The sequence below is a fragment of the Dipodomys ordii genome, unplaced genomic scaffold (assembly GCF_000151885.1).
Source record: "Dipodomys ordii isolate 6190 unplaced genomic scaffold, Dord_2.0 Scaffold116, whole genome shotgun sequence".
Classification (NCBI taxonomy): Eukaryota; Metazoa; Chordata; class Mammalia; order Rodentia; family Heteromyidae; genus Dipodomys; species Dipodomys ordii.
Window position 1 is genome coordinate 244,251 of NW_012267332.1, and position 27,609 is coordinate 271,859.

General features: G+C 36.4%; 1 pseudogene; it reads left to right on the forward strand.

Moving 5' to 3' along the window:
* Positions 1 to 262: 262 nt before the first annotated feature.
* The window catches only part of LOC105995199, a 33,818-nt pseudogene continuing 6,471 nt past the window's right edge, over positions 263 to 27,609 (forward strand).

Sequence of the window (27,609 nt, forward strand, 5' to 3'; positions counted from 1 at the left end):
TTCTACCTTTTTCTTTCCACCGTTAAGACGAGTTGGGAGAAAAGACCACGACCGGGACAGAGGGGAGAGGGTGGGCACGGGAGAAGGTGGGCGTGAGATCTGAAGGAAGAGACCCACCGGAGCCGGAAGGTTAGGGAGGGTTCTACTGGATCACAAAGGAAAGGCCTAGAAAGGTTGTCAGGGCAACCCAGACGGGTCAAACGGTAGTGAGCTAGCTTAAAGAGCCACCCACCCATTAAAGCACCTGAAAAGGAGACTGAAGATGAAGAACGAGAATAAAGTTGATCTTCCACCGCCCCCAAGCGACTGGTACGGTCCTAACTGCTGCTTCTCCCTGCAGCCATCTTGGCGTTGCCCCAGCTCCGCCCCTCGAGGCTCTCTGGACCTCCGCTCGCGTGAGGAAACAGAAACAGGAAGTGGGGCTACAAGCCCACGAGCGCGCGAGCTGGTCGACCCGGGAGGTGGCCTCGAGACTGGCACGTCGAGAAAAGCGCGGGCTTTGACACGCGCTCGTTTCCAACTCGTGCAGCCGCCGCCGGGTGTCGCCTCTCCGCGGGAAGCGTTCGTGGAATATGGACCGTATCGTTTCTCTTCTGCCAAGGTGCTGTCCAGGCTCCGACTCCGGGAGCGGGAGGAGGGCGGGGGCTGGGGCCCTGGAAGGCGAGTGGGAGGGGTCCTGACCTTTTAGGGTGCCGTTTGGCCGCCTTTACCTACTTTCTGCTTTTTTTCTCCTCCCCTGACTGGCACCTGCTGCCATCGTAGATCGTGGAAAGTAGATGTGCTTTTTGGAAGAGGACGGGGGAGTTTAAGATTATTGATAGTCGATACGATCTTATTGACCACTTTTGCCACCTGTCTTTTGCAAGAATTAAACCCTCTAATTTGAAATGAATGGGGAATGTGTAGCCCAGCGCACCGAGTGGAGCGACAGGAGGGTTCTCGTGGTTTGGAGAGAAGGCATAGGTTTTAATTATAACTCCAGAACCAATACATTGTAGCGGACGGCACTGGCATTTTCTGGGTAGCGGTGACCCGCAGCCATCCAAACTTAAATGAACTGCTTGTAACGGGGCTTTGTCCCATTAATACGAAAAATTCCTGTAGTTGCCAAACGTATAAAAATTCAGTAGCTCCGGTGTTCATATTTATGGTTACACCTTCCAACCAAACTATGTGTAGCCCTGACCAATAGAAAGATTAAATTGTATTTCATAACCAAAATGCCATCACCTGCAGCTCCAAATTACTGAAATTCTTCCGTCTTCCAGGAGTTGTCATTACAGAAGATGCATTAACTTTACACTCCCAAAATATGAGTAACAGTAAGTAATTGCTTAGTACATATTTAAAACTCTTTTCCTTAGTTTTGTGTTTTGGGGTCTCTTATTCCCACTCCTCCTCCTCCTTTCTTTTCCCCCTCCTTTTTTCCTCCCCCCTCCTTTGTCCTCTCCCTCCTCTTCCCCCTCCTCCTCCTTTTCACCTTCCCACCCTCCTTTCTCCTCCACCTCCTCCTCTACTCCCTTATCCTCCTCTCCCTCCTCCTTTGTTCTCCCTCCCCTTTCCCCCTTTTCCTCCACTCCCCTTTTCCTTCCCCCTTTTCCTCTCCTCCTACTCCTTCCCCCTCCTCCTCTTCTTTCTTCTCTCTTTTCTTCTTGCTCTACTCTCTGCTTCTGCTCCTCCTCTTCTCCTTCTACTTTCCTCTTCTCCTCCACCTTTCCTCCTCCTCCTTATTTCTTCCTTCCTTTCTTTCCTTCTTATTCCTTCTCTCCTTTCCTTCTAATTTTTTCCTTCCTTTTTTCTCTCCTCTCTTCCTTCTCTCCTTTCCTTCTCATTTTTTCCTTCCTTTTTTCTCTCCTCTCTTCCTTTCTTTCTTTCTTCTTCCCCTCCTCTTCCTCCTTCCACCTTCTTCTCTATATCGTTTCTTTCCTTCTCCTCCTCTTCCTCCTCCTCTCCTTCTTCGCTCTTCCTCCTTCACCCCCTCCCTCTCCCCTTTTCCCTTTTTCCTCCCCTCCCCTTCTCCCTCCCCCTTTTCCTCTACTCCTCCTCCTTCCTCCTCCTCCTCTTCTTTTCTTCTTGCTCTCCTCTCTGCTTCTGCTCCTCCTCTTCTCCTTCTACTTTCCTCCTCTCCTCCACCTCTCCTCCTCCTCATTTCTTCCTTCCTTTCCTTCTTATTACTTCTCTCCTTTCCTTCTCGTTTTTTCCTTCCTTTTTTCTCTCCTCTCTTCCTCTTTCCTTCTTCCCCTCCTCTTCCTCTTTCCACCTTCTTTCTTCTCTATATCCTTTCTTTCCTTCTCCTCCTCCTCCTCTTCTCCTTCTCTCTTCCTCCTTCTCCTCTCTAAAGTATTCTTTCCTACTATAATAATGCTAGTAATTTTGATCCACCTAAACCAGGAAGCACTGTTTACTTTCAAATAATAAGGTAATAGATTACTAATTTTTATTGAAAATTATGCCTGACTGTAGTTGTTTTTAGCCTAGAAAAAAGATGAGCTATTCTTCAGTCTATCATATGAAGTGAGTTTAACTGAGTTGATACTGTCTGCTGTGATTACTTGTCTTGTTTATCTGTGTGAAATGCTGACCTTTTCCTTAGAGCATAGACGAGGAAAATGACACAAATGAGCTTGAGTAGTTTTACCTTTATAAAATGTGAAAATATCATTGTTGTGCTATATGGAAAGACTGTGTGACAATATAATTCAGTTACTGTGATTATTTTGATATCTTTCCAGACAAACATACTAAATGTACTATTATGTTTTATATCTCACTTAAACAAATTTGAATGGCTGACTAGTTTTCATATAGGTATTTTGTATTTGACAGCTATATTTGCACAGTATGTTTGAAGACTAGGCTTGTATTAATTGTAAGAGTGAAACTAGTAGAAAAAAAGATATTTCCTAGTTTTTGTTTTGCTACTCTTTTTTTCTTCTCCTCTGTTACTATCTCTTTTTCAGTTGACTTTTTTGATGCTGGTACTTGGGATTAAACTCAGGGCCTGGGTGATGTCCCTTACCTTTTTCATTCATGACTGATGCTCTACTATTTGTGCCACAGCTCCACATCTGGATATTTGGTGAATAGTTCAGACATAAGAGTCTCATGGACTTTTCTGTCTGGAATGGCTTTGAACCACAATCTTCACATCTCAACCTCTTGAGTAACTAGGATTATAGGTGTGAGCCACCAACAGAAAGCTTCAGTTAACTCCTGACTCATGTGATTATTGTATTCAAATATGATTTTTTTTTGTTCTGGTCGTGGAGTCTGAACTCTGGGCCTGGGCACTGTCCCTCAGCTGTTTAGCTCAAGGCTAGTGCTCTACCACTTGAGCCATAGCGCCACTTCCAGCTTTTTTCTTTTTGCTTATGTGGTGCTGAGGAATTGAACCCAGGACCTCATGCATGCAAGGCAAGCGCTCTACCACTGAGCCAACTTCCCAGCCCTCAAATATGATTATTATAGGATGTTTCCTTTCTCATGTTCTATCCACTCTTCCTCAAGCCTAGGAATCTGAGAGTAGCATTTGCCACCACTTTTTATAGTTTATTCCTTTTCTTATCTGTTTTAACCTTCATTTAATTCTCTCTACCACCATTCTGATTATATTTACTTGTCTACCTTAATAGACTGAATTTCTGGAGGATAGATCATTTTTATCTTCAAATCGCACAAAATGAGGAAATGACTCTGTAATAATAAATATTTTTAAAAATTCTTAACATATATAGAACACTACCCAAGTGCGGAGATCCAGAGTAGTGTATACATATGTAGATATATGTATATGTGTATGTATGTTTGTGCAAATATGTGCACACACATATAAATATAACACAATGAAATCCATTAAATTTGAGTTGATCTGGACTGAAGTTCCTTGTTCCTGTATTTAGCAACTTCTCAGTTATCCATCTTTAGACTTCAGTTTTTATAAACATCAATAAAACGAGTACTGACAAATGATTTTAAGGTTGCTTTCAATTCTGATTATCTCAGCTGTGATTCTTTGATCTTAAACTAGACCTCCCTGAAATGCACAAAGAGTAATAGATGTTCTGGGAACTTGTAAGAGAAAAGTTGACTATTGGCACTACTGTTTTATTCTAGAGCAGATTCTAGGGTAAGAGAAAAGTTGACTATTGGTACTACTGTTTTATTCTAGAGAAGATTCTAGGGTAACATTTTTTTTGTCAGTCATGGGGCTTGAACTCAGGGCCTAGGCACTATTCCTGAGCTTTTTCCACTCAAGGCTAAAACTCCACCACTTTGATCCAACTCCACTTCTGGCTTTTTCTGCAATTAATTAGACATAAATTTCTCATGGACTTTCCTGCCTGAGCTAGTTTGAACCGTCATTCTCAGATCTCAGCCTCCTGAGTAGCTAGGATTATAAGCATAAGCTACATGCACCCAGCTTAGGGTAATTTTTTTTTAAAATTTCTTCCCTCTTACCTCCTTTTTTTCAACATCTAAAATATGTCCAAATGATTCCATAATTTTGCTGTATTAAGATACAGCTTTTTTTTTTCCTTTTTTGTGCTGGGCCTAGATGCTGTCTCTGAGCTTTTTTGTTTTTCCTCAAGGCCAGCACGCTATGACTTGAGCCACAGCTTCACTCTGGACACTATGGACTTAGAGTCTCATGACTTTCCTATCCAGGTGGGCTTCAAACTATGTTCCTCAGATCTCAGCCTTCCAAGTAGTTAGGATTACTGGTCTAAGCCACCAGTGCCTGGCCATAGAGTTTTTCTTTAACTATAGATAGACATAATTTTTAAATTTTTAAATATATTTTGTTAGCTTTAGTAAGTTGTACAAAGAGGTTTCATTTTGACATGTCCATATATACATAAAATATTCTTTGATCAGGTTGGCACAGTTGGCTCATCCTTGTAATCCTACCCATCTGTGGGGACAGTAGTGTGAAGCCAGTCCAGGCAGAAAACTCTGCAAGACGACTCCATCTCCAAAATAACCAGCAAAAAGCCAGGCTGTAGGCATGCCTAGTAAGCAGCCAAACCAAGCATGTACCAGGCTCTTAGGAATTTTTGGTTTGGAGGTTTTGATTTTTGTTTTTCTGGCTTTTTTTGGTAGTACATGAAAAAAAATACGTTGATTATACTTTCCATCACAGTCTCTCTTTTTTTGGTGCTGGTCCTGGATCTTGAATTTAGGGCCTGGGCCCTGTTCCTGAGCACTTTTTTGTTCTCAAAGCTATCACTCTACCTCTTGAGCCACAGCACCACTTCTGGCTTTTCTGGTTAATCAGAGATATTAGTCTCAAACACATTCTTCCCTGGCTCACTTCAAATGGTGATCCTCAAATATCAATCCCCCTGTAGGTAGGATTATAGAGTTACCCACCCAGCCTATCATGATCTCTTATTCTGCTTCCTTGTTCCCAAACCAAATCTGCAAACTTAATCTTTCTATTTGCATACATGTACATGAAGTCTTTTGACTACATTCACCGTTCTTCAATAGTACCCACACCCTACACAAGATCTGTTTTACTTCTTATCATTCACATTTTATTGCATGCTAATTGCTTATTCATATTTCACAGTCCATTTCCACTACCCTTATTTGCTATCTTAATTCACAGTTGCAGTGGATTTCAATATTGTTCACTGTTAATTGTTTCTTCCTCTCCTCCTCAAATCCTCTGAACCAGTTCCACAATTACAAACACATTATAAACATACATATATGATCTTGTATGTGTTTACACATATGATTATCTTTTTACTATTTAGCAACCATATATTAGAGGAAAAAAATGTATGCTCTTTGTCCTGAACCTGTCTTACTTTGCTTAAACATGAACCCCACCTCTAACCATTTTTCTGCAAATGACATAGTTTCATTCTTTTTTAAATTACTGAACAACATTGTGTATATATGCCACAATTTCTTGATCCATCCGTCATTTGTATGGCATCTGTGTTGTTTTTATGGTTTGACTTTTGTGCACAGTATGCAATGAATATGGGAGCAAAAGTACCTGTGTTATATACTGACTTATGTTCTTTTGGATATGTGCCCAAGAATGATACTGCTAGATTTTTGTTGATAACTATTAAAGCTGTTTTTAGAATGGTATTTATCTCACAATTTTTTTATGTCTTTGACATCTACTTTATTTTTATGTCAGTATAATTTTAAGGCCCTATTTAAAACATCTAACTATGACTTATTTCATTATTTTGTTTTGTTGTTGTTGTTTTTTTTGGGGGTCCGGTTGTGGGGCCTGAACTCTGGGCCTGGGGGCTGTCCCTCAGCTCTTCAGCTCAAGGCTAGCGCTCTACCAACTGAGCCACAGGACACTTCCAGCTTTTTTCTTTTTTGCTTATGTGGTGCGGAGGAATCGAACCCAGGGCCTCACGCATGCAAGCCAAGTGCTCTACCACTGAGCCACCTTCCCAGACCTCATTATTTCGTTTTTGTGTGTGCCAACTAGGCCCTAAACTCAGGGCCTGGTGCTGTCCCTCGGCATTTTTACTATCACTTGAGCAAGGTTTTTGCTGATTAATTGGAAAAAAGAGTCTCATGGATTTTGCAGCCTAGGGAGGCATCCAACTATGATCTTCATATCTCAGCTTCATGAATACATAGGATTACAAGTGTAAGCTACCAGTACCCAGCTTCATTATTAATCTTTTTTTTTTTTTTGGTCAGTCATGAGGCTTGAACTCGGCCTGGCACTGTCCCTCAGCTCTTCAGCTCAAGGCTAGCACTCTACCACTTGAGCCACAGTGCCACTTCTGGTTTTCTGGATGGTTTATTGGAGATAAGAGTCTCATGGACTTTGCTGCCCCGGCTAGCTTTGAACCATGATCTTCAGATCTCAGTCTCCTGACTAGCTAGGATTACAGGCATGAGCCACCAGCATCTGGCTATTATTTTCTTAATCTATTGTGACATTGTGGGATTTTTACAAAATTCTTTTATTGTATCATTTCTTTGATTCTTCTTGCTCTGTGATTTACTTCTTTCCCTAGTACTACTTGAAAAGTATATACTACTACTTTTGCCCTAACATACTTATTAAGTTAATGTCAATATTAATGAGAAATACTTTCCATCCAACTAACACAAAGGTTTTAAAATATTTTCATTCATTTTCCCAATTCTGTCTAAAATTTTCCTCATTATTTATGTTAGCTCTGCCTTTGAAAAAAAAATTCCAGTGTAGATTTTGTGATTCTCTTGGGTAATCAGTATTTCTCTGGATTTATCTGTATTTAGTAGTCTCTGTGCTCAATAAGCCTTTATATCAGACCTAAGTATTATGTCAGACCTAGTTTTGTTTCTTGAAAAATACAATTGGTGCCTGATGTTGGTGGTTCACACTTGTAATCAATCCTAGCTAGTTAGGAGGCTGTGATCTGAGGATTGTGGTTTGAAGTCACCCTGAACAGGAAAGTCCTTGAGACCCTTATCTCCAATTAACCACCAAAAAGCCATAAGTGGAGTTGTGAGCTGTGGCTCAAGTAGTAGAGCAGAGCACTAGCTTTGAGAAATGAAAGAAAGTAGTTCAGGGACAGCCCTGAGTTTAAGCCCCAGGAAAAAAAATACAGTTTTTTTTTTAAATTATTCACAGATTCTCTATTTGCAAATTTATTTACATGGTAAAGTTTGCATTGTGAAAATCAATATATATGGTACTTTCATGGTCATTCTCAGTCCTAATCAGAATAGTAAAAGTTTTAACTCACTAGACGGACATGCACATTCCCACCTGAGGAAGGAAAAAGACATGAATACTCCATAAAGAAATGTATTTTGCTATATACTTAGTGCCATATTTTTCATATCTGTGTGCTTTTGGTTGGTGATTTCATATTTAAATGCTATTCACTATGTTGCCTGAAGCTCTGGCTAGTATTCCTTAGTGTGAGAAGACTATGATATACTTTATGGAAAAGATAACATGTGTTAGATAAGATTCCTTGGGATTCATTTCTCTTAGCATCATCTTATATGGTCATATGTACATAGCTTTTGAGCTTTTCTGCTTGTCCTAGACATATATCAGTTATTGCAAATAAGGGAACTCATGGGACCTATGTTCCTTTGAGATTAGCTTACAATATAATTTTTTCCAAGTCTTTGCATTTCCTAACAAATGGGGCAGTGTCATTCTTTCTGATGGAGGCATAGAATTCCATTTTGTGTGTGTGTGTGTGTGTGTGTGTGTGTGTGTATACCACATTTTCTTCTATTGTATGCTTTTTTATTGTAAAAAATACTGTACAGAGGGATTACAGTTACATGAGCAAGGTAATGAGTATGTTTCCTATCGAGCATTGTTGTCTCCTTTGTTTTCCCCTACCACCATCCCTTCCCTCACACCTCCATATTCCCCCCTCGCCGAAGTTGTAAGGTTCGTTTTCAACATAGTGTTTTGTACATCTCATTGTTACAATGGGTCAACCTGTATCATTTAAACATTTTGTTTTTCCCTTCCCCTCCCCAAATTAGAGAATTGTATATACAAGATGCAGGGTACTGACATCAAATACAGTGAAAACAGGGGTTATACCATGGGGGAGGAACATATAAAAAATCACATGGTACATGATAAATACATTAGAAACAATAGCAAGAAAGAAAAAAGATATTTGTGTCTCTATCTTGGGGTTCAGTTCACTTAACACCATCTTGTCTGGTCATATGTACATAGCTTTTGGCCTTTTCTGCTTGTCCTACATATGTACTAGTTATTGCAAATAAGGGAAACCATGGGACCTATGTTTCTTTGGGCCTGGCTTACTTAATATAATTTTTTCGAAGTCTTCCCATTTCCTAACAAATGGGACAATTCTTTCTGATGGAGGCATAGAATTCCATTGTATATATTTATACCACATTTTCTTGATCCATTCATCTACTGAGGGGCTTCTGGGTTGGTTACATATCTTAGCTATGGTAAATAATGCCCAAGATTGAGACACAAGTGGTTTTTATCTTTCTTGTTGTGGTTTTTAATAGATGTATAATGTACCATGTGATTTTTTTGTTTCTTTTGTATGTTCTTCCCCTATGGTATAACCTGTATTTTCACTATATTTGATCCCTGTACCCTGAATCGTGTATATACATTTTTCTAATTTTGGGAGAGGAAGGGAAATAACAAAATGCTGAAATAAGGATATAGGTTGACCCATTGTAAACAATGAGATGTACTAGACACTATGTTGAAAGCGAACTTTACAACTTCCAGGGGCGGGGGGAGGGAGTATAGGAAGGAGTTGGGTAGTTTGAGAGGGAAGAGATGGTAGGGGAAAACCAAAGAGGAGGTAACAATGCTCGGTAGGAAATGTACTCATTACCTTACTCATGTAACTGTCACTCCTCTGTATAGTATTTTTGCAATAAAAAATATATATACAAAGAAGCTTCTTTGGGGCATGAATTATAGTGCTATTGGCTGTGATTTCAATGTTAATGAAATAATAAATATTAAATGAGATATGTTACCAGAAATAGACATAAAATTACATTATCGATCAGCTGGTGACAATGTGGACTCTTTTTTGCTGTCTAAGACATTCACTTTATTCAATGATTAGGTTTTTTTTCTTAGTGTATTTTGAAATTCTTTTTTTAATTTTATTTTCTTGTACAGATGCTGTACAGAGGGGCTACAGTTACATGAGTAAGGCAATGAGTACATTATTTGTTGAGCATTGTTACCCCTTCCCTTGTAGTTCTCCCACTATTCCTTCCCTCCCCCACCTCTCACACTCCTCCCCACTCCACCTCCACCTGAAGTTATAAATTCATTTCCAATATACTTTCTTGTGAGTATAATTGTTGCACTCGGTCATCTTGTGTCCTTGTTTCAGTGTTATGTTATTCCCCTTCCCCTCCACAGATTAGACAAATGTATATACAAGAATCTGTACCAAAATCAAGTACAGTGACAACAAGGGGATATACCATAGGGGCAAGAACATACAAAGGAAACAGAAAAATCATATAGTACATTTATAACAACAGCAACAAGGAAAAACCTCTTGTGTCCATATCTTGAGGTTCATTTCACTTAGCTTCATCTCATATGTTCATATGAACGTAGCTTTTGAGCTTTTTCTGCTCATCTGATAAAATTATCCTATTTGTAAACTGACTATTGCAAAGGAAGGAAACCATGGGACCTAAATTTCTTTGGGACTGACTTACTTCACTTAATATTATATTTTCCAAGTCTTTCCATTTCCTAACAAATGGGGCAGTGTTATTCTTTCTGATGGAAGCATAGAATTCCATTATACACACACACACACACACACACACACACACACACACACACACACAAAATCACATTTTCTTGATCCACTCATCTACTGAGGGGCAAAGGTGGACTCTTAAGTTATCTCTAGAAGCAGTGTTTCAGTAATTGCTAACGTGGTGTTTGTGGCGAATTACATGTATTGATTGTATATATTTTGAAATTTAAGTGTTTTGTTTGAAATTTTTGCTCAATCTGACTTATATCTTTAGATGTTACAGTTTGGTTCTTTTTTTTTTTTTCGGTCCATCATGGGGCCTGAAGTCTGGGCCTGGGCTCTGTCTCTTAGCTCTTCAGCTCAAGGCTAGCACTCTATCACTTGAGTCATAGCTTCACTTCCGGCTTTTTCTCTTTATGTGGTGCTGAGGAATCAAACTCAGGGCCTCATGCATGTAAGGCAAGCACTCTACCACTAAGCCACCTTCCCAGCCCCAGTTTGGCTCTTTTGAAGTTATTTTAATCTTTAACATTTGGAGGTTTACTATGGCACGTCTAGGTATAGATTTATTTTGATTTGTCCTATTTGAGATTTTTGTGGTGTTTGGATGGATTTTATTCCTCTCATTAGTTGTGGAGAACACAATTTCTCCTTGGTTGCCACCCTTTCACACACTTTCTTTATTATGTTTTTGTAGGAATCCAAATAGTATATCTTCACATTCTATTATTTCATCTTAATTGTGTGTGTGTGTGTGTGTGTGTGTGTGTGTGTGTGTGTGTGCGCGCGCACGTACATGTGCATGCATGCTGGTACTGGGGCTTGAATTTGGCCTGGTGCTCCTGCTTAGGTTTTTCTTTCTGTCATTTTACCACTTAAAACTTCATTTCTGGCTTTTTGCTGGCTTATTGGAAATAAGTCTCAGATTTGTCTGCCTAGGCTGCCGTTGAGCCTAGATCCTTAGATCTCAGCCTGTAGAGTAGCTAGGATTACAACTGTGAACCAACAGTGCTGGACATTCCCATCTTTTCTTTTTCTTGGTAATATTGGGGTTTGAACTCAGGACTTCATGCTTGCTAGTCTTGCTTACTATTCCTTGAGCCACATCTAGATCCCTGCTTATTGCTGGTTACTTTGGATATGGTGTCTCATGGACTTTTCTGTACCACTAGCTTCTAACTATGATCCTCCCAACTCCTGGATTTATTCCCATCTTAAGTCAGACTTATATTGCAGTTTACTGATTTTCTCAAGTTTATATAGCTGTCACTTTCACCCATCTATTCATCTAAACCTGTTGGAATACTGAAATTCCCAGGCTGAGGATGTCTCCAACTTGAGATTGTATTAAATTAGTGTTTTAAAGCACTTTAAACATTCACACAGTGAGAACAAGGAAGTTTATCCTTAGAAAAGGATCACAAGAGCTCATTAGCTATGTGCTTATGATCATATAAAATGATGCTTATTAAAATGAACTCTGATAAAGGAAACAAGAAGGTTTTTAACTCATTTGTGGTTCTATTTTTTCTTTCTTTCCTTTGTTCTTTGGTTTATTCCCTTTTGTCACTGTCTTTCATTTCTGTACCCTTGTCTTGTATAGAAGTTTTATCTGAATTAGGGAAGGGAAGGTGAATCACAGAAAAGATGGTACAAAGAGTGACCCAAAGCCAGGCACTGGTGGCTCATGCCTGTAATCCTAGCTACTCAGGAGGCTGAGATCAGAGGATCGCAGTTCAAAGCCAGCCCGGGCAGGAAAAACCGTAAGACTCCTATCTCCAATAAACCACCAGAAAACCAGAAGTGGCGCTGTAGCTCAAGTGGTAGAGCTCTCGCCTTGAGCTGAAGAGCTGAGGGACAGCGCCCAGGCCCAGAGTTCAAGCCCCACAACCGACAAAAAAAAAAGAGTGATCCAATTCAGCAGTGATACTCACTATGTTGGAAATGAATTATACAACTTGGGGGGAAGGTGAAACAGGAGAGGAAAAACTGGAAGATAATGAGGGAGGAGGTGATATTGTTCAAAAGAAAATGTATTTATTATCTGACTTACGTAAATGTAACCCGTCTGGACATCACCTTTACAATATCTTTTAAAAGAAATGATCAAAAACTAAATTAATGTTTTAAGTTAGTTTCCTAGATTATTCCACACTTGAACTCTAAATTGATGCAAAGATATATCTGTGATTATGAATTCTTCAGGAGCTGTTGTTACACTTCTAACCAAGACTCACAAAGACAATCTTACCGCCTCTTCCTTTGTCTACTGTTAGGATTTATACTTTTTGTGGGGGGGGGGTCCTGTCGTGGGGCCTGAACTCTAGGCCTGAACTCTAGCTCTTCAGCTCAAGGCTAGCACTCTACCACTTGAGCCACAGCGCCACTTCCGGCTTTTTTCTTTTTGCTTATGTGGTGCTGAGGAATCGAACCCAGGGCCTCATGCATGCAAGGCAAGCACTCTGCCACTGAGCCACCTTCCCAGCCCTTAGGATTTATACTTTTTATGTAAAAAATATACCTTTAAAGGAATGGGTATAATTTTATTTTGAAACCTCAGCTGAAACATCTTACCATAGCAGTTTTCAGGCGCTTCAAATGTTTAGTTACTATTAATGGTTCATTTTCCTTTGTGGTTCTGTCTTCTGGGATTTCCTTAGCAGTTTAAAATTTTATTTTATTTTTAATTAGAATTCATTAATCGGTTTTATTTTAATTAGCATTCATCCTATAGTGAAACAAGAGTTTCATTATGATAATTCTATAGAGGTCAACAGTGTACTCTGAGAAAATTTACTTCCTTTATTGTATTTCCATGTCTCCCATACATTTCCTCTTTTTACTTTGAACAAGCGCAACCCTCTTTTTAACATTCCTATAACTCCTCTCCCTTTTTCCAGTGTTTGGTGAATTTCATATGTATACATATATATGTAATATACTTTGATCTTCTTTATATCCTTACCTTTCCCTTTCCTACATCTCACTGGTTCCATCAAGCAGTCACCTATATACTCATGACCTATTATATCAATATTATTGTTACTATTGCTATTATTGCCATTATTTTAAGACTAGATTTCACATATGAGGGAAAATGAGATGTTTGAATTTAGGGGCTGGGTTTATCTCCCTCAATGTAATAACCTCCAATTCCATCCATTTTCTGCAAATGACATAATTTCATTTTTATTTATGGTGAGTACATATATACATTATTTTTTTATCAGTTCTCTGGATATTAGACACTAGCTGTTTTCACATTGTGGCTATTGGGAACAGGCTGAAATAAACATGGATATGCAGATCTCTCTCTTGTATATTGTTTTACACCTCTTCAGATACACCGAAAAATGGTATCAGTTGACCTATTTTTAAGTTCTTGAGGAACTTCCAATATAATTTTTCCCATAGTGGTTGCACTTGTTTAATTTCCCACCAACAATTCCTCCTTTCCCCTCATTTTCTCCAGCATTTGCTGTTTTCTTTATTATAGACATTCTGTTTGGGGTGAGATGGACTATTAAGATATTTTTAATTTATATTTCCTTTAAGCTAAGCTGACTTTTATTGTTTCTCCAGTCTTCTGATGTATTTTTCTATAAGTTTAGACTTCTTTAGTCTAAAGAGTAAAAATATAATATTGTGTAGACTTGTGTAATAGAGATCCTATTACAAAGAAGAGCCCATTTGGGGCCAATACTCTATACCATCTTAACTTTATCCATCTTAACTATTCTATTAAATAACCTAAAGTTTGATTGTAATAGCTGTTCATTATTCCTCAGTATTTACAATTTTCAGTAAATTCCATCTAAAACAATTAGCTTCGTAATTCGGTTTTAATTGTAGTGAATTTCCCTATAAAGGTAGCAATTCATCTTTAACTGCAGTGACTTTTCCTACAAAGGGAAGATTGGTTAAGAGTTTTTTAAGGAGAAATTATTTAAGAAATGAAAAAATTTAATTTCCTTTCTTTTAATCTGTAGTAGTGATTATAATTTTCATTAGTTTAATTTTCTTTTTTTTTCTTTTTCTTTTTAGTTTAATTTTTCCTTTCCTACCCTAGGTAACATTTGGCAATATCGGAAAAGGCTTTTAGTTGTTCCAACTAGGAAGGGGGTGCTACTGACACCTAATGGGTAAAAGACAGTGATGCTGCTGAATGTTCTAGAATTCACAGAATAACGATGAAACAAAGAATTATATGACCCAAACAGTACTTACTGAGTTTAGAAAAACAACTATGTTTATAAAAGGAGATATAATTTTCACCTAGCTGAAATTGTCAAATCTTAATAAATTTTCATTGTAGTTTACATTATAATTATTCAGAAATTTATTCATTTGCTTACTTTTAAATAATTATAGTTACTTTGAATTCATGTCCTAAATACTACTCAAGATAGCATGTTCATCTTTCTCAATATCTGAAAAAAGGTGTTAAATTCGAAGTATGAAATCATTGAGAGATGAATAAGATAGCCTATCTAGCATTGGTAAATAAACCATTCTTATTTCTTGAACTGTATGTGACCTTTCAAAAAACACTGGACCCTTCATTTGTAGATTTTTCAAAGAAATATAAAGTTTACAAAAGTAAATTTAACCTGTTCCTAAGTATCAGAAAATGCAAAGAAACTTTCTAACAACTAAAACACAAAGCAGTTAAACTTAAATAACTACTATTTTAATCTCTCTCTATATATATGGCAATCATTCTTATACCATGAAAATTAAAACAAAAGATTCAACATATTGTTCATTGAGGTTTTATTGAAGAAAATATCTTTCTTTTTAACTTTTAATAATTTTTCTATTTTTCAGTGAAAATTTAATCCTAAAATAATTTTAGATTTGAGGAAAAGTTACAAAAAAGTAGAGTTTTTATATACCTTTTAACAAAGTTCCACCAATGCTGCCATATATAACTGTAGTATAAATAGCAACAAGAGAAAATCAATATAACTACAATACTTGGACTTTACCAGTTGTCCTAACAATATACATTCTGTGTTTTGGGATAAAATCCAGAAGACCGTGTTGCATTTTGTCACCCTATCTCTGTTCTTTAGTTGGTGACAGTTATTTTATAACCTTTCCTAGATTTCTATGAACTTGATATCTGAATACACAAATGTCTCTCACTTCAGGATTCTCTGATGCAGATTAAGGTTATCTTTTTAGCACACCATGGAAGTGATGGCTGTATATACCTTTCTCAGGTCTTCTTTTCAGACAGTTAAAGATATTAAAAGCTTCACTGTTAGCTTGGCACTGGTGGCTCACACCTGTAATCCTAGCTACTTAATCCTAAATGATTAATCCTAAGGATTATTATTCAAATCCAGTTGGACAAGAAAGTATGTGCTACTCTTACCTCCAAGTAACCACCAGAAAAAGTCAGAAGAGGAGCTATGTTTCAAGTGGTAGAGCATCAGGTTTGAGCAAAGAAGCTCAGCGGCAACACCCAGGCCTGAAGTTCAAACCTCAGGACAAGCACAACAACAACAAAAAGCTTTGCTATAGCTGGGTGCCAGTGGCTCATGCCTATAACCCTAGCTACTGGGGAGGCTGAGACCTGAGAATTGTGGTTCAAAGCCAGCATGTGCAGGAAAGTCTGAAAGACTCTTATCTACAATTAAGCACCAAAAAGCCACAAACTGAGCTGTGGCTCAAGTGGTAGAGCACTAGTCTTGAGCACAAAAGCTCAGAGGCAATGCCCAGGTCCTGAGTTTAAGCCCCAGGAGAGGCACAAAAATAGATTATTGTTGCTGTTAACCTTGGTTAAGATATCTGTCAGATTTCTTTGCCAAAGAAATGTGTTTTCCCTTTATAATTAGTAGATACTATTTCTTAATTTGATTTTTAACAAAAGCAAGAACAGAACCAGTATAAATTTTTCTAGTTCCTAAAAAACATCTTTATTGTTGGCCTAACTTACGTAAACTTTTTGGGTAATTTGTATAATGCTAATACCATATTTGCAGTTAGTTACGTTAAGAACATGAGTCTTTGAATAGCCTTAACCTGTATTTTCAGAATCTTTATTTAACTTGAAGTTTGTTGCAAAAGAGCTTAATAGAAATGCCAAGAAATATGATAAAAAAGGAAAAGCTGAAAAGACCAAGATTAAGAAGGTAGAAGCCGGGCGCTGGTGGCTCACGCCTGTAATCCTAGCTACTCAGGAGGCTGAGATCTGAGGATCACGGTTCAAAGCCAGCCCGGGCAGGAGAGACCGTGAGACTCCTATCTCCAATAAACTACCAGAAAACCAGAAGTGGTGCTGTAGCTCAAGTGGTAGAGTGCTCGCCTTGAGCTGAAGAGCTGAGGGACAGCGCCCAGGCCCAGAGTTCAAGCCCCATGACCGACAAAAAAAAAAAAGAAGGTAGAGCACTTTTAATATTCTCACTTCTTATTTATGTTGAAAGTACAGTTAAGTATGTTGAAAAGTGGTTAACTGTATACAATGTATTATATATTGAAACAATTAACATCACATTTTAAACAATGTTTATTTAAAAGATAAATAATAAATTTAATAAATAATAATGGCTTTGTTTCTGTGTTTAAAAGTTTGTTGGTGGTTATATTTCCAGCTTTTAAGTGCCTCTTATATGACAAACAGAAGCTATGAAATAGCAAATGGGCCCTTTTCAGACACTAAATCTGGAAATACCTTTCCCTTAAACTTCACAGCCTCTAGAATGTGAGAAATAAATTTATATTATTTATGTCATTTAGTTTATAGTATTTTCTTATAGCAGCCCAAAGAGACTTAGTAACCTCCTTATTGAACATATTATCTGCTTTCTTAAAGAAGCTGAGGCATCAGAAATGTGTCAGATTTCTATTGATCCCTCTCTTCTAGGACCTGCTACCACAGCATAACATCTCCAATTAAACTATATCTTTATACTTACATTTACTTTTTGCCTTTCATTTCAAAAGTTAACCTGGCCTCCCTTTGCCATCCTAATACTCAACTCTTTACCTCACTTTTAAAAATCTTTAAATAGATGTACAAATGGGTTGCCATCCAACAAATCTGTTTCTTCAAATCTAAAATTATTTTAGGATTAAATTTTCACTGAAAAATAGAAAAATTATTAAAAGTTAAAAAGAAAGATATTTTCTTCAATAAAACCTCAATGAACAATATGTTGAATCTTTTGTTTTAATTTTCATGGTATAAGAATGATTGCCATATATAGAGAGAGAGATTAAAATAGTAGTTATTTAAGTTTAACTGCTTTGTGTTTTAGTTGTTAGAAAGTTTCTTTGCATTTTCTGATACTTAGGAACAGGTTAAATTTACTTTTGTAAACTTTATATTTCTTTGAAAAATCTACAAATGAAGGATCCAGTGTTTTTTGAAAGGTCACATATAGTTCAAGGAATAAGAATGGTTTATTTACCAATGCTAGATAGGCTATCTTATTCATCTCTCAGTGATTTCATACTTCAAATTTAACACTTGATCAATATCATCTTGATCAATATCATAACTTTCATCATTCTCCCCATCCCATCCAACCTAACCACTCCCTTTGATATTCTTAGTTTTCTAGGATATATATTTAACATTATGACTTGTTTCCTCTCTTCAATTGTCTTTATTTCTGCCCTGGGCCTTTGTTTCATGAACCATCTCCTTTTCATTATCTTGAGTTCTCTACCTTCTTATCTTCACTGACTCCTTGCCTTTAGCCAAAATTATGCTTTTAAGTTTATTCAACCTTAAAATACACCTAGGTTTCATTAACTGTCTCCTCCCTGAAATGCCTAAGAGTACTCACATTGAATTTTAAATATTTTAAATTTCTCTCCACTCATTAGCTTGTTAAAACTGCAGTTCTCACTTATTTGGGGCTGTGTTCAATAGTCACAAGGACCTCCCAAGTCACTTTGCCAAATATTTTGATCTGATATATTTGATCTCATTGATTGTGGACGCTGAAATCATTTGATTTGCTTCTATTACTGTATATGCTCCACTTTTCAAATCTCCTTGACCTTTTATAGACTCTTCCCTGATTTGCGATCTAATATTAAACTAAATTATTTTACAAGTGGTCAGGAAGCAGATTTTGGTTGGAAATAATAGACTGGAGAATGCCGAGTGCATTAGCCAAGAAGACAGTTTGGAGAGGGGCCCACTAAATGCTAAAGTTCTCATAGTTTTCTTCCTAGGCTGGCCTCTAACTACTATCCTCTCAATCTCAGCAACCCAAGTAAGTAGGTGTGAGCCACTGACTTCTGGCTGCCTTTTTAAAAATCTGGATTTTGCATATGAAAGAAAACATGATATTTATCTTTTTGCATCTGGCTGTTTTAACTAACATGAATTCCACTTCTATCCATTTTCTTACACATGAAAATTTTATTCTTCTTTATGGTTTAATATTGCTGAGTTGTGCATATATGTGACATTTTTCTTATTTAATTATCTGTTAGTGGGACCTGGATTGATTCCATATCTTGGCTATTGTGAATAGTGTTGCATCAACCATGGGTCTGCATGTATTATTTTTACATAGTAACTGATTCCTTTCTGTTTGTACCCAGATATAACATGATCATATGGAAGTTCCAATTTTAGCTATACTGATTATAGAATCTGGACAAATTTACTTTTCAGTTATCAATGTATAAGGGTGCCTTTCTCTATGCATCCTTGCCAGCATTTTTAACCTCACTTTAATAAAAAAAATTTAGATACTACTTTTTACTTTCTAGGTTTTCATAGAATATGTTTTTAATATCCTATGATGGTGAGTTTATGTGAAAAAACAGATATGTTATACAGAAAAGTAAATATTGTTACCAGCATTATAGAGAAGGCAATTAAAATTGTGTCGAGCTAGAGACATGTTCAGTGGAAGAGCACCTGCCTGGCAGGCATGAAGTCCTGACTTCAAAGCCCAGTATACCAACAACAGTATACATCTGTATCCAGTAATTCTGCATCTAGGAATTTATTTTACAAAATACTTGGAAAGTGTATAAAGTTTCAAATGTTTTATAGTTATCAGATTGCTGTTACCTTATTACATAATTTAAATTAATATCTAACCATCAGGAATCTCATGCTTGTGTTCAAATTTTAGCCATTTCTGTACTGCCTCCATTTTACTGTAGTGAAGGACCATTTGAATCATTTATTTAATAATTTTTCTTTAAATTTACTTATTTTCCTTTAAACTTTATCCCTAGCCTAACTTATTATACCAGGAAAAGAAAAGAGAGAGAGAGAGAGAGAGAGAGAGAGAGAGAGAGAGAGAGAGAGAGAGAGAGCTATGTATATAGATACAAAGTGATATATGGTAAGTGTATGAAGAAAATGTCCATGTAACATCTAATCATTTTCTGTTCCATCAGTAGTGTTACACGTTAGAATCCTGGTTAATAGTACAGCCATTAGAAATGATGATGTAGTTACATATTTTTTATTTAAGAGGATGTTCTCATTTCATACATGAGAAAACAGCTTCTAAAACATGAAAACAGCTTCTAAGACAGTGTTCTCTATGTTCTTTAGTAATAAATGCATTTATATTGTAATATATATTGAAACTAGATATTGAAATAGTGAAAATGTCTCAATGTTTTGAACATGAACAATTTTAATTTTTAATTGTTCTATATATGCTCATTTGTAAAGTATTAATGAACATGTGTTTTCTAATCAAAAGATTAAAAAACTAAAGAACTGTATTATGCTTCTAATACTTTAAGACAAAATGTTTCCAGAAAAAGTAAATTAATAGGTCTTACAGATTATAGGTTAATTTGGAGTCATTTCTTTTATTTTTTTGGAGTCATTTCTTTTAAAATATTTTGTCTTCACCAGTATTTTCTTCTGCTCTTTGTCTTCAACAATATGTACTTTGCTTTTGCTCTGATTAAAACAGGCCATTCAGAGAGGCAATACACAAGTTGCCAGAATTCATGCTGAAAAGGCAATCTGTCAAAAAAAATCAAGCAATCAACTTCTTGAGAGTGGGTGCTACAATTGATGCTGTCACAGCCAGAGTTCAGACTGCAGTAACAACCGGCAAAGTAAGACAATATCTATAAATAGTAGAAACTCTTGGTTTAAGCTTAATTATAGTATGATAGGAAGAGTTGTCAGAAATTTAAAGTTGTTATAATTTCCTGGTAAAGGCCATCATGGACTGGAATAATGTAGTAATAGAGTACTTAATGAGAAAAATTGTGGTGGTAGTGGCTTTTCAAACTAAGATGTGATTTTTTTCTAATGAAGTAGAAAATCAAAGGTATATGATAGACAATACCTAGACGAGAATACATAGTATATTTTTACTCCTAAGGAAAATGTAGGCACTTTTCATAAATGATATATAACTGACAAGTTTAAGAGACTACAAAAATGCCAGCATTATTTATAACATGGTATGCTAAATCTGTTTTATACTCCAAATAGGTAGCAAAGTCCACAGCAGGTATAGTTTTCTATGGATGCTTCTCTGAGGACTATGAACCTTGAAAAGGTTAAAAAAAGACTTTTATTATTATTTGATAGTCAGATAACAAAAAAAAAGATTTCATATGAATGTATTTTTAACATATTTCTGCCTTAATGGACAAATTTGAACACCAATTTGAAACACTGGATGTTCAAACACAACAAATGGAAGACACAATGGGTAGATCTACAACTCTAACACCACCACAAGTAAGAATTTCCGTGTGTAGAGTAGTTTTTTAAAAATCATCTGACTTCAAAATACAAGAATCCCATCTTTTCATTTCTAAATAAACGTAGTTTACTGCAAAATGCAATTAGGAAATTAATTGCTTTACCCCTAGATTTTCAATGCAAGATCAGAGTACTACATTATCTAGCCTGCTTTGGAGTTCTGGAAATTATATTGGGTCACATGTCTAAATTATAGAACCTAGCTACACCTTGTTGCTACTGGTACTATTTTGTTACATTTATTATAATTACATAAAAACTTAAGAAGTAAATATTAATTGGGTGAATTAGTGTTTTAATATGTGTAATCTTCAAATCAGATTAAGCATATGTCTCAGACATTTATAATTTATGGTGAAAACTTTCTAGCTTTTTTTTTGGGGGGGGTCCAGTCATGGGGCCTGAACTATGGGCCTGGGCGCTGTCCCTCAGCTTTTCAGCTCAAGGCTAGCGCTTTACCACTTGAGCCACAGCGCCACTTCCGGCTTTTTTCTTTTTGCTTATGTGGTGCTGAGGAATCAAACCCAGGGCCTCAGGCATGCAAAGCAAGCGCTCTACCACTGAGCCAACTTCCCAGCCCAACTTTCTGGCTTTTTAAAATGTACAGTACATTACTGTTAATTTGTTCACCTCACTACAATTGCTCTGATTTAAGAGTAAATTAGTATTCACCAATCTAACCTCTCCCTAGCCCTTGATCCTCCTTCTCTGACTTCTGGTAACCACCGTTTTACTCTCAACTTCTATGAGATGAACTTTTATACAGTCTACATTTGAGTAAGATCATAAAATATTTGTCTTTCTTGTGCCTATCTTATTTCACTTAACAGAAAAGCCTTCAGTTTTACCTATATTATCACAAGTGATATTATTTAATTATTTTTATGGATAAATAGTTTTTCATTGAGCATTCATACCACATTTCCTTTAACCATCATCATTTGGGGGATCTCTAAAATTGTTTTCCATTTCTTGATTATTGTGACTAGTGCTGGAAGGAATATAGAGGTGCAGATATTTCTCTGACATACTATTTTCATTTACTCCACTGGGGGATATCTGAATCATGGTAGTTCTTTTAAAGTGTTTTGAGGTACTTACTGTTTTCCCTAACGGTTGGACTAATTTACAATCCTATCAGTAGCATGTAAGTGCTCTCTTTTCTGCACATCTCCCTTTTGCATGTGCGTTAAGTGGTCCTCAGTTATGATTTTATGATTAATTGAATTTTGGGAGCACAAGTAAATTGGATTGATGACTTGAGTATGTGTGCTAGGATTCCTAATCCCTGCCCTGCCATTAATTAACTTCGGGACGTTAATTACAATACCTATGTTCCTGGGCCTCAGTGTGTATTACTGTAAGATGTAGATGTTATGTTTGATGATGTTTAAAAATACCTTCTAGATTTTAAAAAAAACTGAGATTGATTTGTGGAACAGCTCAATTTCAATTATGGTGCCTTTTGCTGGCGACATGCAAATGCACACAAGGCTTTCTTCATTAAAAAAAAACAAAACACAGATGAATTGATTGAATATACTACTTGTATCCTGCTAATATATAATATGGGATTATGCAGTTTGTAAAACAATTTAGTATTATTTATTCTCTTCTTATTGTAGCAACCAGATGATCCTGTTAAAGTAAATTTAGTTATGTCATTCTTCTGATCAAAACCTTCCAGTGGCTCCATATTACCCCCAGAGTAAAAGTCAGATTCTGAGTAATAAGATCTTGTAAGACTTGCTACACACTACTTTTCTGGCCTTTTCTGGCCTGCTTATTTTATTACTGCTTATTTTATTCAGGCACTTTGCTTCCTTATTGTTTGTCAACCACACGACCATATTTCTGCATTATAGCCAATCTATCATTTGCAGTTTCTTTGCGTTTTCTTCCTCCACACATCCATATGACTCCCTCCTTCCTTCCCTTCAAGTGATTTTCTTTTAACTCTACTTAAAGCTACATAACCATGCACTTTCATGCCCTACTCTCCACCAAGCCTCCCTTCTATATCTTTTCCACAGTACATATCATTTTCATTTTTAAAATTAGCTTATATCAGTTATTCTGAGTAGGGAGATTTCGTTGTTATATCTCCACACAAGTTGCCATATTCCAATCAATTGGACTCCTTCTATCACACTCCCTGCACATTGTCCTCTAAGAAATAGCATCAACAACAGGTCTTCCCATGCCATTTGCATAGTTTCAAATTGTGTATTTTGACAGTATTTAATCTTCTGTTTTCTCCCCCAAGAACATCCCTCCCCACTAGTCCAAAGAGTTTATTCCACTTTGATCCTACTGGTATTGATTTTGGTCTTCTCTTGAGTTTCTCGGTGCTGCTTTCATACGTACCTTAGATGGTTACACAATTATTCACCTTCTTTGTTTTATCATTCTCCCCTCTCCTTCTCTTATGTAGTCTCTGAGTGTGATTCATATTCTATATCTAACCCTCTGAAGTAATTATGTGTATGGATATTTATGTTCATGGCCATGTGTATGTATGTCTTTTAGGTATAGCTTTCACATTTTAGTGAAAAAAATGTGGTACTTTGTTTTTTTCAATTTGCCTTATCTCACTCAGTAGGAAGTCCTCCAGTTGTACCCATTTTACTGAAAGTGACATTTCATTTTTCTTTATAACTATGTAATATTCCATTGTGTGTATGTGTATGTGTTATATATTCTTTATCCAACCATTTGTTGCTGAGCACCTCAGTTAATTCCATCTTTTGTATTATTGTGAACAGAGTTGTTAATAAACATGGCTATGCAGATGTATTTCTTGTGTATTGATTTGCTCTTTCTTAGATGTATGCCCAATAGTGATATGGCAAGGACATGGGGATATCTATTTTTAGTCTTAAAAAAAAAAACCTCCACACTAATTTCCACAAACACTGCACTAGTTTACATTCCCACCAAGAGTGTATGAGAGATCCATTTTCTCACATCCAGTCTAGAATTTGTTGTTTTTTTGTTTTCTTGATAGCTATCACTCTAACTGGAGTGAGATAGTGTCCCAGTGTAGTTTTCATTTTGAGCTTTCTTTTTTTTTTTTTTTGTTCAGTGGTAGGGCCTGAACTCTGGGCCTGGGTGCTGTCCCTCAGCTCTTCAGCTCAAGGCTAGCGCTCTATCACTTGAGCCACAGTGCCACCTCCAGCTTTTTTCTTTTTGCTTATGTGGTGCTGAGGAATCGAACCCAGGGCCTCATGCATGCAAGGCAAGCACTCTACCACTGAGCCATCTTCCCAGCCCATCATTTTGAGCTTTTTTATGGCTAAGGATATTGAACACTTTCATGTATCTATTACATATCACTTTCTAATATAACATGTGCTTCTTTAAATTTTTATTTTCTTCCTTCAAATGCATACACTAAAATGTAAATTTTAATATTAAGACAGATTTATTTTCAGTTTTAAAAATAAAAAAATTAAAAAGAGAGCTAAAAATTCTGCCCCTACTTTTAGAAATAATCATTGTTCCAACTATGTACCACATTCCTGTTTACAGTATGTTGTTTTCTGGTCCAAAATTCATTTTTCTTTTTTAAAAATTAATGTGTGATAAATTGAACACCTTTTAAAGGCAATGCTATGAATTTTGACCAATAGCACAATTATTTGACTACATCAACAGTAACAATTCAGAGAAATTCCTTTATATCTCTGAAAGAATTCCATTTTTTTGAGGATCTGACTTTCTCCACTTTTGTTAATGTGTATTAATTATACATGTTAATGGAAATCTGTGTGATATGTCCTTTGAGGAGAATTCATCAAATCCAGCCTCACCATACCCCCTTCCCCATTCCTGGCTTCTAGTCTGGGGAATGTTAAGTCATTTTTGCAGCTTTTTGAGGAAGTAGTTTACTATTCTCCACAATAAGTACTAAACTACATGCCAACCAACAATGTGTAACAATTCCTTTTCTTCATATCCTTACCAGCACTTGGAGTTCTCCAATTTTTCATAATAGCTATTTTTAGTACAGTGAAGTGATAGCTCATTCTGATTTTGATTGGCATTCCTGTAATGATTAGTGATGTTGAACAGTTTTAAAATACATTATTGGCCATTTGTTCTCTTGTTGAGAAATGTATGTCCATTGTCCATTTGCTAATTAGGTTATTTTCTTTAATTTTTTTTTTTGGTCAGTCGTGGGCCTTGAACTCTGGGTCTGGGCACTGTCCCTCAGCTCTTCAGCTCAAGGCGAGTACTCTACCACTTGAGCCACAGTGCCACTTCCAGTTTTCTGGTGGTTTATTGGAGGCAAGAGCCTCATAGACTTTTCCAGCGCAGGCAGGCTTTGAACCACTATCCTCAGATCTCAGCCTCCTGAGTAGCTAGGATTACAGGTGTGAGTCACCGGTGCCCGGCTATTTAATTTTTTGACTTTTGAGTTTTTAGGTTTTTTTGGTCGGTCATGGGGCTTGAATTCTGGGCCTGGGTGCTGTCCCTCAGCTCTTCCGCTCAAGGCTACAGCTCTACGACTTTAGCCACAGCACCACTTCTGGTTTTCTTGTGGTTAATTGGAGATAAGAGTGTCATGGACTTTCCTGCTGGCTTTGAACTGTGATCCTCAGATCTTAGCCTCCTGAGTAGCTAGGATTACAGGTGAGAGCCACAAGCACCTGGCTACTTTTGATTTTTTTAATTCCTTATATATTCTTGATATTAAGTCCTCATCAGACAAATAAGTGGCAGATATTTTCTTCCGTACTGTTAGTTATCTCTTCACTATTGAATGTTTCATTTGCTGTGCAGAATCTCTTGTGATTTGTACAATTCTTTGTGTCTATTTTGTTTTTTTTTTCCTGTGCTTTAGAGATATACCCCAAAAAATTCATGGCCCATACCAATGCTATGGGGAGTATTTCCTCCATGTATTCTTCTAGTGCTTTCATACTTTTAGGTCTTTGATCCATTTTGAATTGATATTTCTACTAGGTGATATAAAAGAGAAATTTCAGATCTTTATATGTGAATAGCCATTTTTCCTGGAATCACTCATTGAAGAGGCTGTCATTTCTCCAAAGTATTTATTTTGGTACTTTTGTCCAAAAAAAACCCAGTTACATATTGATGTGTGGCTTTATTTCTCAGATATCAATCTGTTCCATTAGTCTGTGTGTCTTGTTTTTAGGCCAATAGTACTATACTGCCTGTGTTACTTTGGCTCTGTATTATGTCTTGAAATAGGGTATTGTGATATCTCCAGCTTTGCTTTTTTTTGTTCAGTACTTTTTCAGCTAATTATATTCATATGTGCTTCCATATGAATATTTAGATTTTTCTCTAGTTCTTTGAAGAATGTCATTGGTATATTGATGGACATTGACAAATAATGTAATCTCTTGCTTCTATGTCAGATCTTTTCCCATATTTTCAATTTAACTATATTTGTAAATTAAATTTCATTTATGCTCATTGGAATTAAAACACACAGCAATATTAAAATTATGATGCTATTCTCTCCTTCCTACAAGTCACTGGCATAAATATTTTTTATCACTGCCTCCATAACATGTAAAACATTTGTCTGGCATAGAACAGGTGTTCATTACTTTCTGTAGATTGTTGAATAAATTTAACTGTATTTTTTTTGTCTTTTCTTTTTTGGTACTGGGGATCGAACCCAGAACGTTGCGCTTGCTAGGCAAGCGCTTTGCCACTGAGCTACATCCCAGCCCTGTTGAATAAATTTAAATATATGACAATGTACATGATTGATAATGTAGGACTTCCACTTCCAAATATATGCACTAAAAGTCCTTGTGTATACAAAGATACACAAATACATGCTTATTGCACTTTCTCTATATAGGGAGAAATTACAAAAAAATTTAAATGTCCAGAAATAGAATGGATTTAAATTTAATTTATTTCTATACTGACATATCCTATAGGAATTAAGTTGAATTAACTAAATACTTAGATAAGAATAAAAGTCAGAGAAAAATATGTAACACAATCAAAAGAAGTTTTCAAAATACAAATAATTCTACTTTAGATATAAAATAAAATGACAAAAATGTTATCCACATGTGCTGTATTATTTTTTGAATTTGTATTATATATTTCAAACATTTGTAAAATGAATAAAAAGAGAAACTAAGGCTCCAACAATAAGGTTGATGGCTTGATCAAAATCATACAGCTTCTTACTTGTAGAGCTATGATCACATTTTAGAACTTCGTTTCTAAATACAAAATATGTTGTACAGCTGTGTTTTCCCTGAGTGCTCCCTGTACCTTAGTATATATCTATGTATAGGGCCAAGTGTAATCTCAGGTACTGTAATCTCATACATATTCCTGTAATCTCAGTACTATGGAGATAGAAGCCAGAGGCTCTTTAGATTTAGGCCAGCTAGACATCAGCTATCAGACCAGCTTAGGCTACATAGGGGCAGCATGCTATCTTCCCTCAAAAAAACCCCAAAACCTTACAAAAGTAGTTCAGTCATTGTTTAGTATCTATAGACACCAGATAACATTCAAATACATTTTTATATATACATATATATATATATACAAACACACACATAGGTATATATATGGCATGGTATTTAAATACAACATTTGTATATCTTCTTATTTATAATTTAAAATATCTCTGAATTA